We start from the raw sequence: 14,012 nt of genomic DNA, 5'->3' as shown, positions 1-14,012 counted from the left end.
GGCAGTACAGGCACTTAAGGTTAGAGGCAGACTTGAAAATAACAACACATTGCAACCAGGGCTCCAATCCTATCCAACTTTCCAGCACTGATGAAGCCATGTCAATGGGGTGCATCCTGCAGTGAAGGGGGGAAGTTACCGAGGCCTCCTCAATGTAAGGGAACAGATGTTCCCTTCCAACCTTGGGGCTGCATTGGTGTTGAAAAGTTAGATAGGATTAGACCTAGCTGAAGTTATACTTGGGTAGAGGGCCAGAGGGAGAGAAAGTAATTCATTGGCGGGCCCTTTGGTTGCAATTTGCTTTGTGTGCTGAGGAATAAAAGTGAAAGGAAGTGGGGGGCAGGTGCACTTTGTGCACCAGAAGGAAGAACACGAGGGCAGCCACAAGGAGCTGACTCACAGACCAAAAGGGCTTGTGCTGTTTGACCTAAGCCATATTCCCCAAAAGGGGCATATAGGGAAACACCAGCAGGACCTGGTGCTTCTCACCTTCAGAGCAAAGAGGCTGGAGGGCTGGACAAACTGTCTTTACTTTGTTTTATGTGTATACAGGTGGGTCCCATATCAGCAGTTTCACTTATCCGTGGTTCTCAAATCCCCCCCCCCAACATTGCGCTCATTACTCATCCCTCTTCTTTCAAAAACACTTTGCAAAGGGGAGATTTTTTACTTCCTTTCACTTTGGAACAGGAAGCAGGAGGCAAACAGCGAGAGCCTAGACCAGGGGTGTCAAACATAAGGCCCGGATGCCAGATGCAGCCCCCAGAAGCTTTTTATCTGGCCCTCCGGCTCTCAGCTGCTAAGGTATTATAGCTAAAACTGTAACCAACATGAAAATTGGGCTTTCCCAAATCTTGAAATATGATCAAGATTTGCGTATTTTCTCTTCTGTCATTTGCAGTTAATGAGTTTCTATATGAGAACAAAGTCTCATTTCTGGCCATTAGCTGCTTAATGATGTCACTTTCTGCTTAATGACATCACTTCTGGCCCTCAGCAGGAGCCCTGAATGCTAACTTTGGCCCTCTGTATGAAATGAGCTTGACACCCATGGCCTAGACTGTGGCTTCTAGAGGAACTACTGGAGGCGGTAGTGAGAATGCTAACAGGAAGTCCTCTAGCAGCAAACTCCCATAGCACACCTGTGGACCGTTTGCTAGCACACCAATGTGCTGCGACACACTGGTTGAAAATCACTGGGCTAGAAAGTAATGGGAGAAATGTACGTTTTTTCCCCCCCCGACCTGGGTGGTAAGAAACCAGTTCCATGAAGGATGATGTTTGGAATTATTTGGTCTACTAATGCAACCACAGCTGTTCACCTAGCAACATAATGTTCTGTGCTCCTGGGTCACACAAAATTGTGGTCCTGTGTGTGTGTGTGTGTGATTTGTTTTGAATTTAATCTCCACGTTGGCTGTCTCAATGGTTTTTAGTGGTGCTTTTTTATTTGTTCTTTTCGTTGTCTGAAATAAAAATTGTTTTGCGACTTTAGAATTTTTCTTATCGGACTATTGTAATTACCTTACAAATGGCAGCCAGTAGCCCAAGACATGAGGGGAGGGGACACCCTTTGTGAATCACACAGTTCTCAGTACTATTTTGAGAGACATCAACAATTACTTCTGTGCACTTTGACAATAGGGCTGAAAGAGCTCTGTGGCCTCATTTTGCTTTGATTGAAAGACTGGGTGGGGGGGCGGGGGGTGCAAATGAACAGAAACAATAACTGTCTTGAGTCATTCTCTTGTCAATACAACCTTGATGAAGCCACTTGTCAGGTTCTTGCAGGCAGCTGTGGGACCAAATGTCTGTCGGAAACACTAAGAGCATTAATTTCACAGAAGAAAATGGGATTCATGGAGGAAACAGGAGCTATTTCTGTTTACTATACCTCTGAGCACAATGGTGAAGAAGACCCATCTCTTAATGCCAGCTGAGAAAACTGTATAGTAAAACTCTTGGGGGGGGGGCCTAAAGAGGTGAAGCAGCATCCCTCCCCCTGAGGGGGTCTGTGACCTTTGACAACAGAGCAGGCAAAATACTGTGTTGTGCTCATAGCTGCCTTTTCTGTATATGCTACGCAGTGGAAAATCATCTTATATTTGTCAGGCTGTAGGTGTATTACAATCACCATACAGATTTGTTAAGGTTTTCTTCTAATACAGTATTGTGTTGTGCCATTTAATCAAAACCTCATGGCAAGAAAAGCAAGTGACATTCTAGGAGGAAAGCCCAGGAGGAGAAACCAAATTTTCTTCTGATGTCTTGGCTTGTTTTCCCATCCACGGTTTCAGCTGCTGCTAATCCTGTGGGCTGAGTGTGATACCACACTGGCCATTATTCTAGCAGCACTCGTCTATATTTGGCAACATGGCAAAAATAATTCAGAGTCTGCAAGAGTTAATGCCAAGAATGGGAAATGACAACATGACTCAAGGTCTTTTCCTTCGATGATGGGAAAAATAGAATGGGGAAGGGGGGGGGGCAAACTGTCAGTTCGTGCATCTGTCATTTGTAGGGTCATGTGTGGGCTTCCTCTGAGTCACCCTGTCGACAGGGCATGCATAAGAAAAAGGGTGACCTTCCCGTACAGCTTTGCCAAGCAAAATTATATCAAAAGTACAGATCTGTTTAAAAGCCAAGTGTAATTGGCGCCTATCAGAGTGCTCACAGATTGATCCAAATGCTTCACTGTGCCAGCAAATAAAAGCTGGGGTTGGGAAGCACTTGCAGCCATGTCAGGGCAATGTCACAAACCACAACCTTGCATTAGAATTGACAAAGGGTATTTTTGCCTCACATGAGGCTTAAAACTGCACTGTTTGTGTAAAGGTGACTCTGACCTTGCAGCTGTGGAATTGAGAGGAAGATGGAAAAAAGAGGGGGGGGGACTCAAAGCTAAAAAAAACTATGTAAGTAGCAACAGTGGGACCAGTGGCATAGCTAGTGATCATGTAGCCCGGTGCCAAGCTCAAAATGTTGCCCCGGAAATGATGTCACAACCGGAAGTGACGTCATGCCAGGCTTTTTACAAGTGAAAATTGGGAGGAACCCACCTCCTCTCCCCAGCAGCTCGACACCCATTTGCTCTGCTGCCTCCCCCTAGTCAGTGACATAGCTAAGGCAACATGTCAAGAACATAATAACATGTCTTTGGCTCTCAGAACAATCGGTCTCATAGGTTAGTTTTGAGTTAAGAAATTCCACTTTTTATTCTATACGGCAGTTGTGTTTTCATTTCTGGTTAATTGGCCCTAACTTTTGATAGAATACAGATATTCCACTGTGGTTTGCTTCATTGCATTCAGCATTAAATTACCTTTCCAGTGATGTATAACACGATGGTATTATTCATACATACCAAGATTTTCACAATTTTGGTCACTAGAGTCAAGCTCAGCTTGTTGCCCCCCTAAAGCTTGATGCCCGGTGCAACTGCTACCCCCTGCACCTCCTTAGCTATGCCACTGAATGGGACCCCTGTTTGCTCTGAGGAGTGACAAAGGCTGATCCAGAAACTCCTGTAGGAGTCAGAGTGTGTTACCTGACCTGTTTTTTTCCTTAGTATAAAGCCGAGCTGGGCCAGATGTTTATTTAACATTTTCATACTGCCCATCCTCCAAGGACCTCAGGGCTGTGTGTATGTGTTCCTTCCCTCATTTTGTCCTCACAACAACCTTGTGAGGTAGGCGAGTCTGAGAGAGAGTGACGGACCTAGGTTACCCAGGAGGCTTCATGGCTGAGCAGGGATTTGAACCTGGATCTTCCAAGTATAAGTCTGACTCCAGGACCACTACACCATCCTGGCTCTGTAAAGAAAGACCAAAACTGAACCACCAAACTAATCTTATTTTGGGCGTTTTCCAGCACTGGCATAGCGGTGGCAATGGGGCATATGCTGCATCCTGCAGTTGGCCTCACAGAGGCCTCCTCACAGAGGCCTCCTCAAAGTAAGGGAATGTTTGTTCCCTTACCTCAGAGCTGCATTGCCCTTAAGTCAGTGCTGGAAAGCACTGATATAAGGGGTTAGGATTGCGCCCTTTATGTAGCTTCTGTTCCTCAGCAACAGTGGTGCTTTTTCCCAAGCTGCTAGCTAATGGTTGTCATCTCTCCCTCCTCAAAAAATTCCTCTTCAAGTGACCCTGCATCATTATGTAGCATTGTTTGTGCTGGAGTCCTGAGGGGGAAAAAATTGGTAGCTTGTTGTGGGGAAAAGGGCAGCTTCCTGTGTCCACCAGGAGGACTATTGATTGCCAACAATGAGTTCACCCCCACTTTAAGCCTTCCCTTGAAAAACTGCCAAAATCTCTCCACCATTTTTGTGCCTAGCAGCAAAAATAAGAGTTCAATTTCTGAGCCCAGCGCTAGCCTAAAGCAGCTTCTTGGGTTGGTATGTCTGATTCCTGTACTTTGTTGGTGGCAGCACGTAGACCACCTCCTTGCCTAGTGTCGTTCGTCATCAGTTCTTTGTGACCTGCTCTGGGCTTGAGTTCTGATAACAGGCAATGGCTGTTAATGCAAAAGGCCAAGGAGACCAGAGCAGTTGTAACTAAAGAGGGCATGATGACTAGTGTTGCTTTTATATTCATAATTCAAATGCTCAGATATAATATGGTGTTGTGGTTAGGGAGTTGGACTTAGACCTGGAAGATCCAGGTTGAAATCCTCTCTCAGCCATAAAGCTTCCTGGATAAGCTTGGACCATTCACTATCTCAAGCCTAACCTACCTCATGGGGTTGCTGTGAGGGCAAAAGGAGGGAAGGAACTATGTACATTACCTTGAGCTCCTTGGAGGAAGGGCAGTATAAAAAGGCAAAAAATAAATAAAATACATGCGTACTACGAAGTATAAGCCTCGTGTGTGAAAAATACCCTAAGAAAAGCAGGTTTTCAGTTTAACATTACAGGACACAAGGAAGAGAATAAACAGCATGTTCATTTTCAGAGGGGTATGGTGTGTTTCAAAAAGAAAACAGCAAAGATTTTGTTTCTCGGTTGCTGCTGAGTGTATCAGCATGTTGTTGGTGGATCTATAGGGGAAGAAAGCACTGGCTGAGTGTGCAAGGTGAGGTGCAATTATTATACCACTAGAAAATGCAGAATTGAAGACAAAGCAGTACACTCTCATGCATGAGATATTTTCATATGGAAGTATTAAGAAGTCCAGGAACAGAGATTGTTAAAGAGACTCTTCTTTCTTTTTGTTGATTCATTTACAATGTAGTTACATCATAGCTGCTGCTCTCTTTCCATTGATGGCCCGAGATACCAACGTATCCCCATTTTTCATTATCTTGTACAGATTTGAGCGTATTCATACAAAGAAAGGGAACTACAGTCGGTCTCCAGCCCCCAACCAGGAGGATGTGGATGATTTGGCAACCTTAGAAGTATTAGATGAGGTAAGACATTTTCATGTCGTCTGAAAGCTTTTGCAGAGGGTAAAACGCAACATGCTGAGAACAATCCCCTTTACCAGCCTATCACTTCTTGAGTCGCATAATGCTCTAGTGATAGGGAAATTGTCCCTTTGCCTCATTTAACCTGGAACTAGACCAGTCCTTCAGTGCTGTGCATGTCCCTAGCACTTTGTTGTGATTAGTGGACTTTTAGAGGGTTCTATACTTTTAGCCAATTAATGGTACAGGTGCAGCGCTAATGAATGTGATTAATCTAAGGTGTTACGCGCTCGTCCAAATATTTATTTACACTGTGATAAGCCATATGCTGAGAGTTGTTTGCCAGACAGTAAAAGTCATGTTTACTTTCAGGAAAGGAGAAGGCATTAATAATGAATAAACTTAACAAGAGAAAAAAGTAGCCAATATATTCGACAATTAAGAGCTAACTATCGCTATCTGCCTTCGGACCAGCTTTTTGTACATTTTGGAAGGCCGGTATAAACATGAGGATGGTGGGAAGGAGTAAAAGAAGCAAACAGCATCAGTCTGTATATTACAGTAACATAGCACATTTCGTATAGCACTTTCTGAGTGTGCAAAGGGAAGATGAGCATCTTCTCTAAGATTGCTCTGGAGACACTAAGGATCCAATCCTTTCCAACTTTCCAGCATCAGTGCAGCCCAGAGGTGAGGGAACAAAGGCTTCCTTACCTTGTGGAGGCCTTCATGACTTCCTCCCCCACCACAGGACACAACACATGCCCCTTTGGTGGTGCTGGAAAGTTGGACAGGATTGGGCCTTCAGAAAGGAACCTAGTAATTTCCTACAAAAACAAAAAGCATACTAGAAATAATATTGTTCTTCATTCAAGATAGTCCAAAGCTCCAATGCAGCTCTTTCTTAAGAGTGGTACTTGGAAAAAGGGGACAGAGAAAAGATAGCCCAAAGGGTGTCCTGTGGGGGGATTGTTTTCCCCTTCCTAACCCCCTTCCCAGGGGGCAGCACTTCAAAATGGGAGCAGCAGCAAATTACCTGCTGGCTGCTTCCAAGGCTCTTTTGAAAATGGGTCAACATCAGAAATGGGGGGGGGGATGACCCTTCATGGGAGAACCTCAGCATCTTCCATTGTGGGTTGGTCTTTCCTCCATGTCCATATTTTTCCAGGGGCAGCCCTTCTAAAATTTCAATTTGGCTCCTATTTAATTTAACGAACCCACTGAACTCCATTGCATCAAATAAAGTGTGAGGAAATCTGCAATCCGTTTCTGCTCAGCTTTTAATGTGAGTGGAGAAAAATTTAGGGGTTTATGGAGTTTGCCTTTCCTTGGAGATGGGGGTTAGCAAGCCCCTGAAATTCATTTCTGAGCCTGTCTTACGAGAGTTTCGCCAGCATCCAGAGTGCAAGATGTGTCTGTATTATCTTGAAGCTTGAAGGTAATCCTTACAATAAACCTGTAGGGTGAATATAATCCATATATTGCAGAGGCTGAGACTGAAAGAGAGTGCCTTGCCTAACACCACCTAGTGAGATTCAAACCCGGGAAGTTGTGACTCGCAGCTCAGTCCGTTAGGCACTACACTACATCAGCTCCCAGTTTGAAATACCATATACCTGTATGTATGCTGCAAAACTATCCAACCTGCTTTCAGGAGCACATCTAGCAGGAATACAGGGCCTTCTGGACTGCAGGCCCTAAACTTTAGAACTTCTTGTCTCTGGAGGCCCACATATCCCCAAGTATGGGGATACAAACGACAATGTATGCTGGCAATTTTATTTCCTTTATTACACATGTAGCGTGCCTTTCTTTTACTAAAAGACAATGACCATGGGATTCCCATGTACCACTGACCAGACTCTGGTCTGCTTATAATGCACCAGTGTGGCTACATCGTATGGTCACAGACAATTCCCTGGGAGGATCCTGGTGACAGACAGCTAACTGCTTCTAACGTCAGCATAAGATGTCTGAAAATCCTGCCAGTTTCTCTGATCAAAGTACTCACTTTTTGTTTTAACGTTGCAATGCTTTTGTTTTAATACCAACCTAAAATAGATGCTGCCCTCTGTGTTTTGTTTTGCAAAACAGAATACTGTCACGGAGCAACTGCAGAAGAGCTATGCCAGGGATCAGATCTACACCTATGTGGGAGACATTCTCATTGCGGTCAATCCTTTCCGAAACTTAGAACTTTATACTACACAGGTATGAAAGTAATTGAAATGCTTTGTATCCCACCGTTTCGTCGAAATAATCGGAGCACTCCAGGCTGCATACAATATAGTGGGAAAAGAATCACGAAAACAGTAAGATACAGTATAAGAATGAAATATAAAATGCAAGAGTCATAAAGAACAGGGTAGTTAAAAAGCATTACAATAAAATATGGAATACAGACACAAAATCCCAAAAGCAACTAATTAAGGAGAGAAGGCCAGGTGGAAAAGGAGAGCCTTAAACTCTCAGCGGAAAATTGTTGGGAGGGCCTGTTCTTTCTTTTTTTTATTTTGCTTGTTATGAGCTTTTAAAAGATTCTAAGATTTGCACTGATGATGGGCAGCCCAATCCTGAGCTGCCCGTTCCGCTGGGACCACCGTGGCGCTGAAACAGTTGCTGCAGGATCCTGTGTGCAACAGGGCTGCCGCTGGCGACTCCTTGGGCGAAGGCGACTTTTGTCCTCTTCTCCCGGGTAAGGGAAGTAGCCCCACGATGAGGCTACTTGATTCTGTGGCAGCCCTTGGATTGCCATAGTATCAAGAGCCTCTTTGTTAGACTGTGCAGCCCAACTAGAAGCTCAGGATCTGGTCGAGCTGAACTCTGCTGGTCCCACCTCCCTCCCATCCCACTCTCCTCCCTTGGCACACTTCCCGCCCTCTACTTGCCTCCCCCCACCCTGGAATGCCTCCTCCCCACCTCCCTCCATACTCCTACCTACCTCTCTGCCGCGCTGCAGTTCAGGCGACCACCAAGCAGTGGAGGACTGGTGGTCCAACGGTGCTACCCAGTGCTCGGCCAGCACTAAGTATTGCAAATGTGCCGTATGGCACTTTTGCAACAGTGCATGCCAACGGTAAGCCGGGTGCGCACTGCTTAGGTTTGGGCCCTGAGATATTTAGAAGAGAAAGTATTTAATCTCATTCTACCTATCTACAAAGGCCAAGGAAACATAGGTTTGCGATATACCTAAGCAGTCTATAATGATAGTCTTTGCATTTACAGTCTGCTATTGGAACTGGGAAGCTTCCCAGAGTTTGAGGGCTACTCAGCTTCTTTTTTCTCTAAAGCGCTAGAATGCCAGTGGTTTGCCCTCAGATCCCTGGGGGGTGTTTACTTAATTCTGTCTGAGCAGAAATTATTGTCCAGGATTAGGACTAAAAATTGACTTGTTAAGAACCATTCTCCAATGTGCATGCAAGATCTTATTTTCCATTCTACTCAAAGAACTATATGGGGAGCATCATTCAGTTCATATTAAACCTGAGCATTATGAGCTAGGCCAAACCTTTTAGCATCAGAACCCACTTTATAAAATGATGCTCTGTCGAGACCCACCTAAGTTTACTAGACTTAAAAAAAAACTAGAAAGAAATAATATTTTTATGTATTTACAAGTAATAATCACCAGAAAAAAGATGATCAAACCTCTCTATGCATGTTGCAAACTGCAGGAGCTCAGCTCTTTGAAGGGCAATTAATGGCTGTCTGATTTTTGAATAGCCTTGAGGCTTGGGACAATTAGTTATCTGATCTTTCCATCACCCGTGTTTTCATTGGACTACAAGACCCACCAAAAATCCAGTCACAACCCACCAGTTGCTTGCGACCCACAGTTTGGGAACTACTAAGCTAGACAAATTTGTATTCCAAACCAGGTAATTAAGATGATTCAGAAATATCACTGGCCATAACCAGTAAGTCTCATGGGTGGAGGTGTTTGAAAATGGTTTTATTTTTTCACAGATTTCATGATTTGAAAAAAAATGAAAAAGGCAGAAAATGGTGTTTGGTGTTTTTATTCTAAATTCTCATTCCATTCTCATTTTTATTAATTTTAAATGCTTTTGGGCACAATCCAAACCAGGTCTACTCAGAATTAATTTCTGTAATTTCTGGAAAATATCTTAAACATAAAAATGCAGTGTGCGGTGTTTTGATTCAGATATCCTAAACACCAAAATATGGTGTTTTGTGTTTTTATGTCATTATTAACAAATATAAACCCTCTATTCATGGGACCAGGAAGCCAAAGGGTGGCATAACAGAATGAAGTCAACATTTCTGTGTCTTTTCAGCATTCCAAACTCTACATCAGGGCCAAACGGACCGCTAACCCGCCTCACATTTTTGCGGTGGCTGACATTGCTTACCAATCAATGGTCACATACAATTCAGACCAGGTAAATGCAACGGGCTGCAAGTCTCAGTTCGATGCTCCTCTTGAGTGCATAAGAAACTGCTTACAATAGATTCTCTTCTCCTATCAGTGTATTGTCATTTCTGGAGAAAGTGGCGCAGGGAAGACGCAGAGTGCCCATCTTCTGGTGCAGCAACTGACTGTCCTTGGGAGGGTATGTTTTAGTGTAAGAAATCGCAAACCCTTCTTGATGTTTTTGCCTCCACTTCTTTCTCAACTCCTCACTATCTAGTCAGTAGAACCCTGCTACTCTGTTCTGTAGTGCTACATGACTTACCTAATTTACCCCTGACAGAAGGGGATTCAAATAAATGCCTTCCTCTAATTAGGCAGAAAACATGCGAACTAACTCTAACTTTCTAACAGATGGTGGAATTATGGTGATCACTGAATAAGGAGCTTGTCACAAAAGGTTACTGCACTGGGAAAGAATACTTTGTCATGGGTATACTGAGAAACTGTATTTTTAAAAGGTCTTTGTGTTTTTTGAATTTATATTTAGGCCAATAACAGGACTCTTCAAGAAAAGATTCTCCAAGTCAACAATCTACTAGAAGCTTTTGGAAATGCAGGCACGATTATTAATGATAATTCCAGCAGATTTGGGAAATATCTAGAAATGACATTCACTTCCAGTGGAACGGTTGTAAGCGCTCAAATTTCAGAATATCTCCTAGAGAAATCTAGAGTCATACACCAAGCTGTGTAAGTAAGAGGAAAACAATAGACTTCTTTAAAAAAAAAATTTAAATAGAAACCTCATTTTGGCAAAGTGAAAGGGTGGTACAGTCTGCACCTGTTGAGGTGGATGGAATTGTTCCAATTCTAGCCCACCACACTTCTGCATACAGGATATAATATCTGTGATGGTCTACTGTGCATAACCCTGAAGGTTAACAGATCAAGGAATGGAGCTATTGCTTCATGGGTGTACACCTGCCTTGCATTCAGAAGGTCCCTGGCATCTTCTGGTAGGACTTGGAAAGACCCCGTCTGAAATGTTGGAGAACCGCCAACAGTCATTGTGGACAGTGTTGAACTAGATGGACCAATAGTCCGATAAAGTCTAAGGTGCTTCCTGTGCTAATAAAAGGTTGAGTTTCATTTTAGACAATTGAGACTTTACTATTGGTGTAAAACTGTACATAAAGAAGTAATAAAGTAGTACTTTATATACTACTGGTAATAAAGTTGTACATAATTATACATAATGATGATGATTTTTTTTAAATTGCAATCTGCTTCCAGTATTGACCCTTTGCTCTGTTTTAACCTATTTCACTGTGACAATAGCTTTGTAACCTAACCCATATTGACTTTTTTGCCTCCATTTTGGTTTGACTTTAGTACCTGTCATTATTAAGTGTGTTGTTATTTCAGAGGAGAGAAGAATTTCCATATTTTTTATTACATCTATGCTGGTTTGGCAGAGAAGAAAAAATTAGCACATTATAAATTGCCAGAAAACAAGCCTCCAAGGTAATATTCTGTTTGTATTCCTCCACCCCACCATTCCTCCCTGCCCTGGGCAACTTGAGAAAAGCTGAAATAAAAAAGCTCTCCTCACTAGTGGCTTAAAATTTAGAGTAGTTTTTGAATGTCATCTGACTATTCAGGTTCTTCCTTGCTTCATCCCATTAGGTATTTACAGAACGAACTTCTCAGGACAGTACAAGATTTCATGAACAATAGTTTCTACAAATCCCAGTTTGAATTAATTGAGCAGTGCTTCAAAGTGATTGGGTTTACAATGGAGGTGAGTGCTGTTACCCTGCACATGCCCAATCTCGTCTGATCTTGGAAGCTAAGCAGGGTCAGGCCTGGTTAGTACTTGGATGGGAGACCGCCTGGGAATACTGGGTGCTGTAGGCTTGTACCATAGTCTTTCGAGACTGAAGGTTGCCAACCATTTGAGTGCTGGGGATCTTTTAACTTGCTTTGTTAATAAAGCACCTTTCTGTGAGTCAAATAACAGCAAGAAATAGCAAAAGGGAATTATGCACGGAAAGGATAGAGTGGATAGAGAGATTCTCTTTACAATCTCACATAGCACCCAAACCAGGGAACTTTCACTAAAATTGAGTGTTGGGAGAGTTAGGACAGACAAAAAAAAGTATTTACTCAGTGTGTGGTTGGTCTGTGGAACTCCTTGCCACAGGATGTGGTGATGGCATCTGGCCTAGATGCCTTTAAAAGGGGATTGGACAAATTTCTGTAGGAAAAATCCATTACGGGCTACAAGACATGATGTTTATGTGCAACCTCCTGCTTTTTAGAAATGAGATATTTCAAATGCAAGGGAGGGCACCAGAATGATGTCTCTTGTTATCTGGTGTGCTCCCTGGGGCATTTGGTGGGCCGCTGTGAGATACAGGAAGCTGGACTAGATGGGCATGTGGCCTGATCCAGCGGGGCTGTTTTTATGTTCTTATGCCAGCATTGCTTGTGCATGAGTCGCTGCTAGGCTAGTATTTCATTTTTTAGCAATGTCTTATGACAAACCAGGCTTGCACAACTTGCATCCACAAACACAACCCACCAGCTATATATTGTGGCTAGCCATGTGCTTGGCTACCATCCTAATTTTACAGTGTCACGCAGGCATCAAAAACTGGAAGTTTGCTTAGGCCCAGCTCCAGAATTTTTTTATTTGGAGGGAAGCTTGGGTTCTCCCCTCCAGTGCCTCCTCACTGCTAGCACTATCTGGTCAGGCAAGTGTGTGGCAAAAGCAATGAAAGGTAACAGCATCTTCTTTGTCCATCTTTATTTGACCTCCAAACAGTGGCATAGCTAAGGAGGTGCAGGGGGTAGCAGTTGCACCAGACATCAAGCTTTAGGGGGGCAACAAGCTGAGCTTGACTCTAGTGACCAAAATTGTGAAAATCTTGGTATGTATGAATAATACCATCGTGTTATACATCATTGGAAAGGTAATTTAATGCTGAATGCAATGAAGCAAACCACATTGGAATATCTATATTCTATCAAAAGTTAGGGCCCGTTAACCAGAAATGAAAACACAACTGCCGTATAGAATAAAAAGTGGATTTTCTTAACTCAAAACTAACCTATTAGACCAATTGTTCTGAGAGCCAAAGACATGTTATTATGTTCTTGACATGTTGCAACAACATGTTATCATGATACAGCATGAAACCAAGAAGGTGTTAATATGAGTCAGCTCACATTTCCATGTATCATAATACAGTTACCCCTGGTAACTGGGTAAAAAGGCACTTTTTCAAGTTGTGCCCCTCTTATATTTAGCAGGGGGGAAATAACCATCCCTCTTCACCCCAGCACAGTGTCTCAAACCAATCAGGGGCACACTTTTTATTTATTTACTTAGTTAAATTTGATTTTTGTCAGTGGGGCGGGGCTACAAATCTTCTATGACTCCCAGGTAGCAGATAAATGCCTTAGCTATGTCACTGACTAGGGGGAGGCAGCAGAGCAAATGGGTGGCAAGCTGCTGGGGGAAGGAGGTAGGTTCCTCCCAGTTTTCACTTGTAAAAACCCTGGGCATGACGTCACTTCCGGTTGTGTAATCACTTCCGGGGCAACATTTTGAGCTTGGCACCAGGCTACGTGATCACTAGCTACGCTACTGCCTCTGAAACACTATGATACAACCATGCAATAAGTCTTCCACTAGCACATGTGGAAAACTTTGCTGAGCTAAGTCATTTACTGCTTCCACTCACAGTTCTTTGGATTCCAACCAACCTGAGCTATTTTCACAGCAAAGCCTTGTCTAGGGACAAGCTAACCAGGAGGGAGAGTCAGTCAGTGCCAACCATCTCCACGCAAGTGGAGAAACAGGAGCATGTGAGGGAGGGCTGCTAATAAAAAGGATGAAGGGGCAGGAAGAGTCAGGGGTCACCATTAGTCCCAGGGCGTATAAACGCCTGAATGATGCCAAGGAGGAGAATAGTCTCCAATTGCAGCACAACCAGGCTGCTAAGCTCTGGGAAACTCGTGGTGCCAGCCTAGGGCCAGAAATAGTTACTGAGAAGGAGGACCTTGGGGTGGAGTGTAACCCCCTCTGCTAGGACAGTTTCAGTTGCTTAGAAGGTAAAATTGGCCCAGAAGAGGGCAGAGCCTCTGGTGGGCTGCCTGGTGGGGAAACCAGAAGGGCCAGCATGGACCTTGACTTACTCAGAGGGCGGGGTGGGGGGAGCAATGCAGT

The 14,012-nt window shown here is 43.6% G+C and overlaps 1 pseudogene; it reads left to right on the top strand.

The window, feature by feature from the left end:
• The first annotated feature begins 11,576 nt into the window (after window positions 1-11,576).
• On the top strand, window positions 11,577-11,695 carry LOC136655177 (5S ribosomal RNA; annotated as a pseudogene).
• The last annotated feature ends 2,317 nt before the right edge of the window (window positions 11,696-14,012 follow it).

The sequence above is a fragment of the Tiliqua scincoides genome, chromosome 5 (genome assembly GCF_035046505.1).
Source record: "Tiliqua scincoides isolate rTilSci1 chromosome 5, rTilSci1.hap2, whole genome shotgun sequence".
Classification (NCBI taxonomy): Eukaryota; Metazoa; Chordata; class Lepidosauria; order Squamata; family Scincidae; genus Tiliqua; species Tiliqua scincoides.
This window is presented reverse-complemented; position numbering and strand designations above follow the sequence as displayed.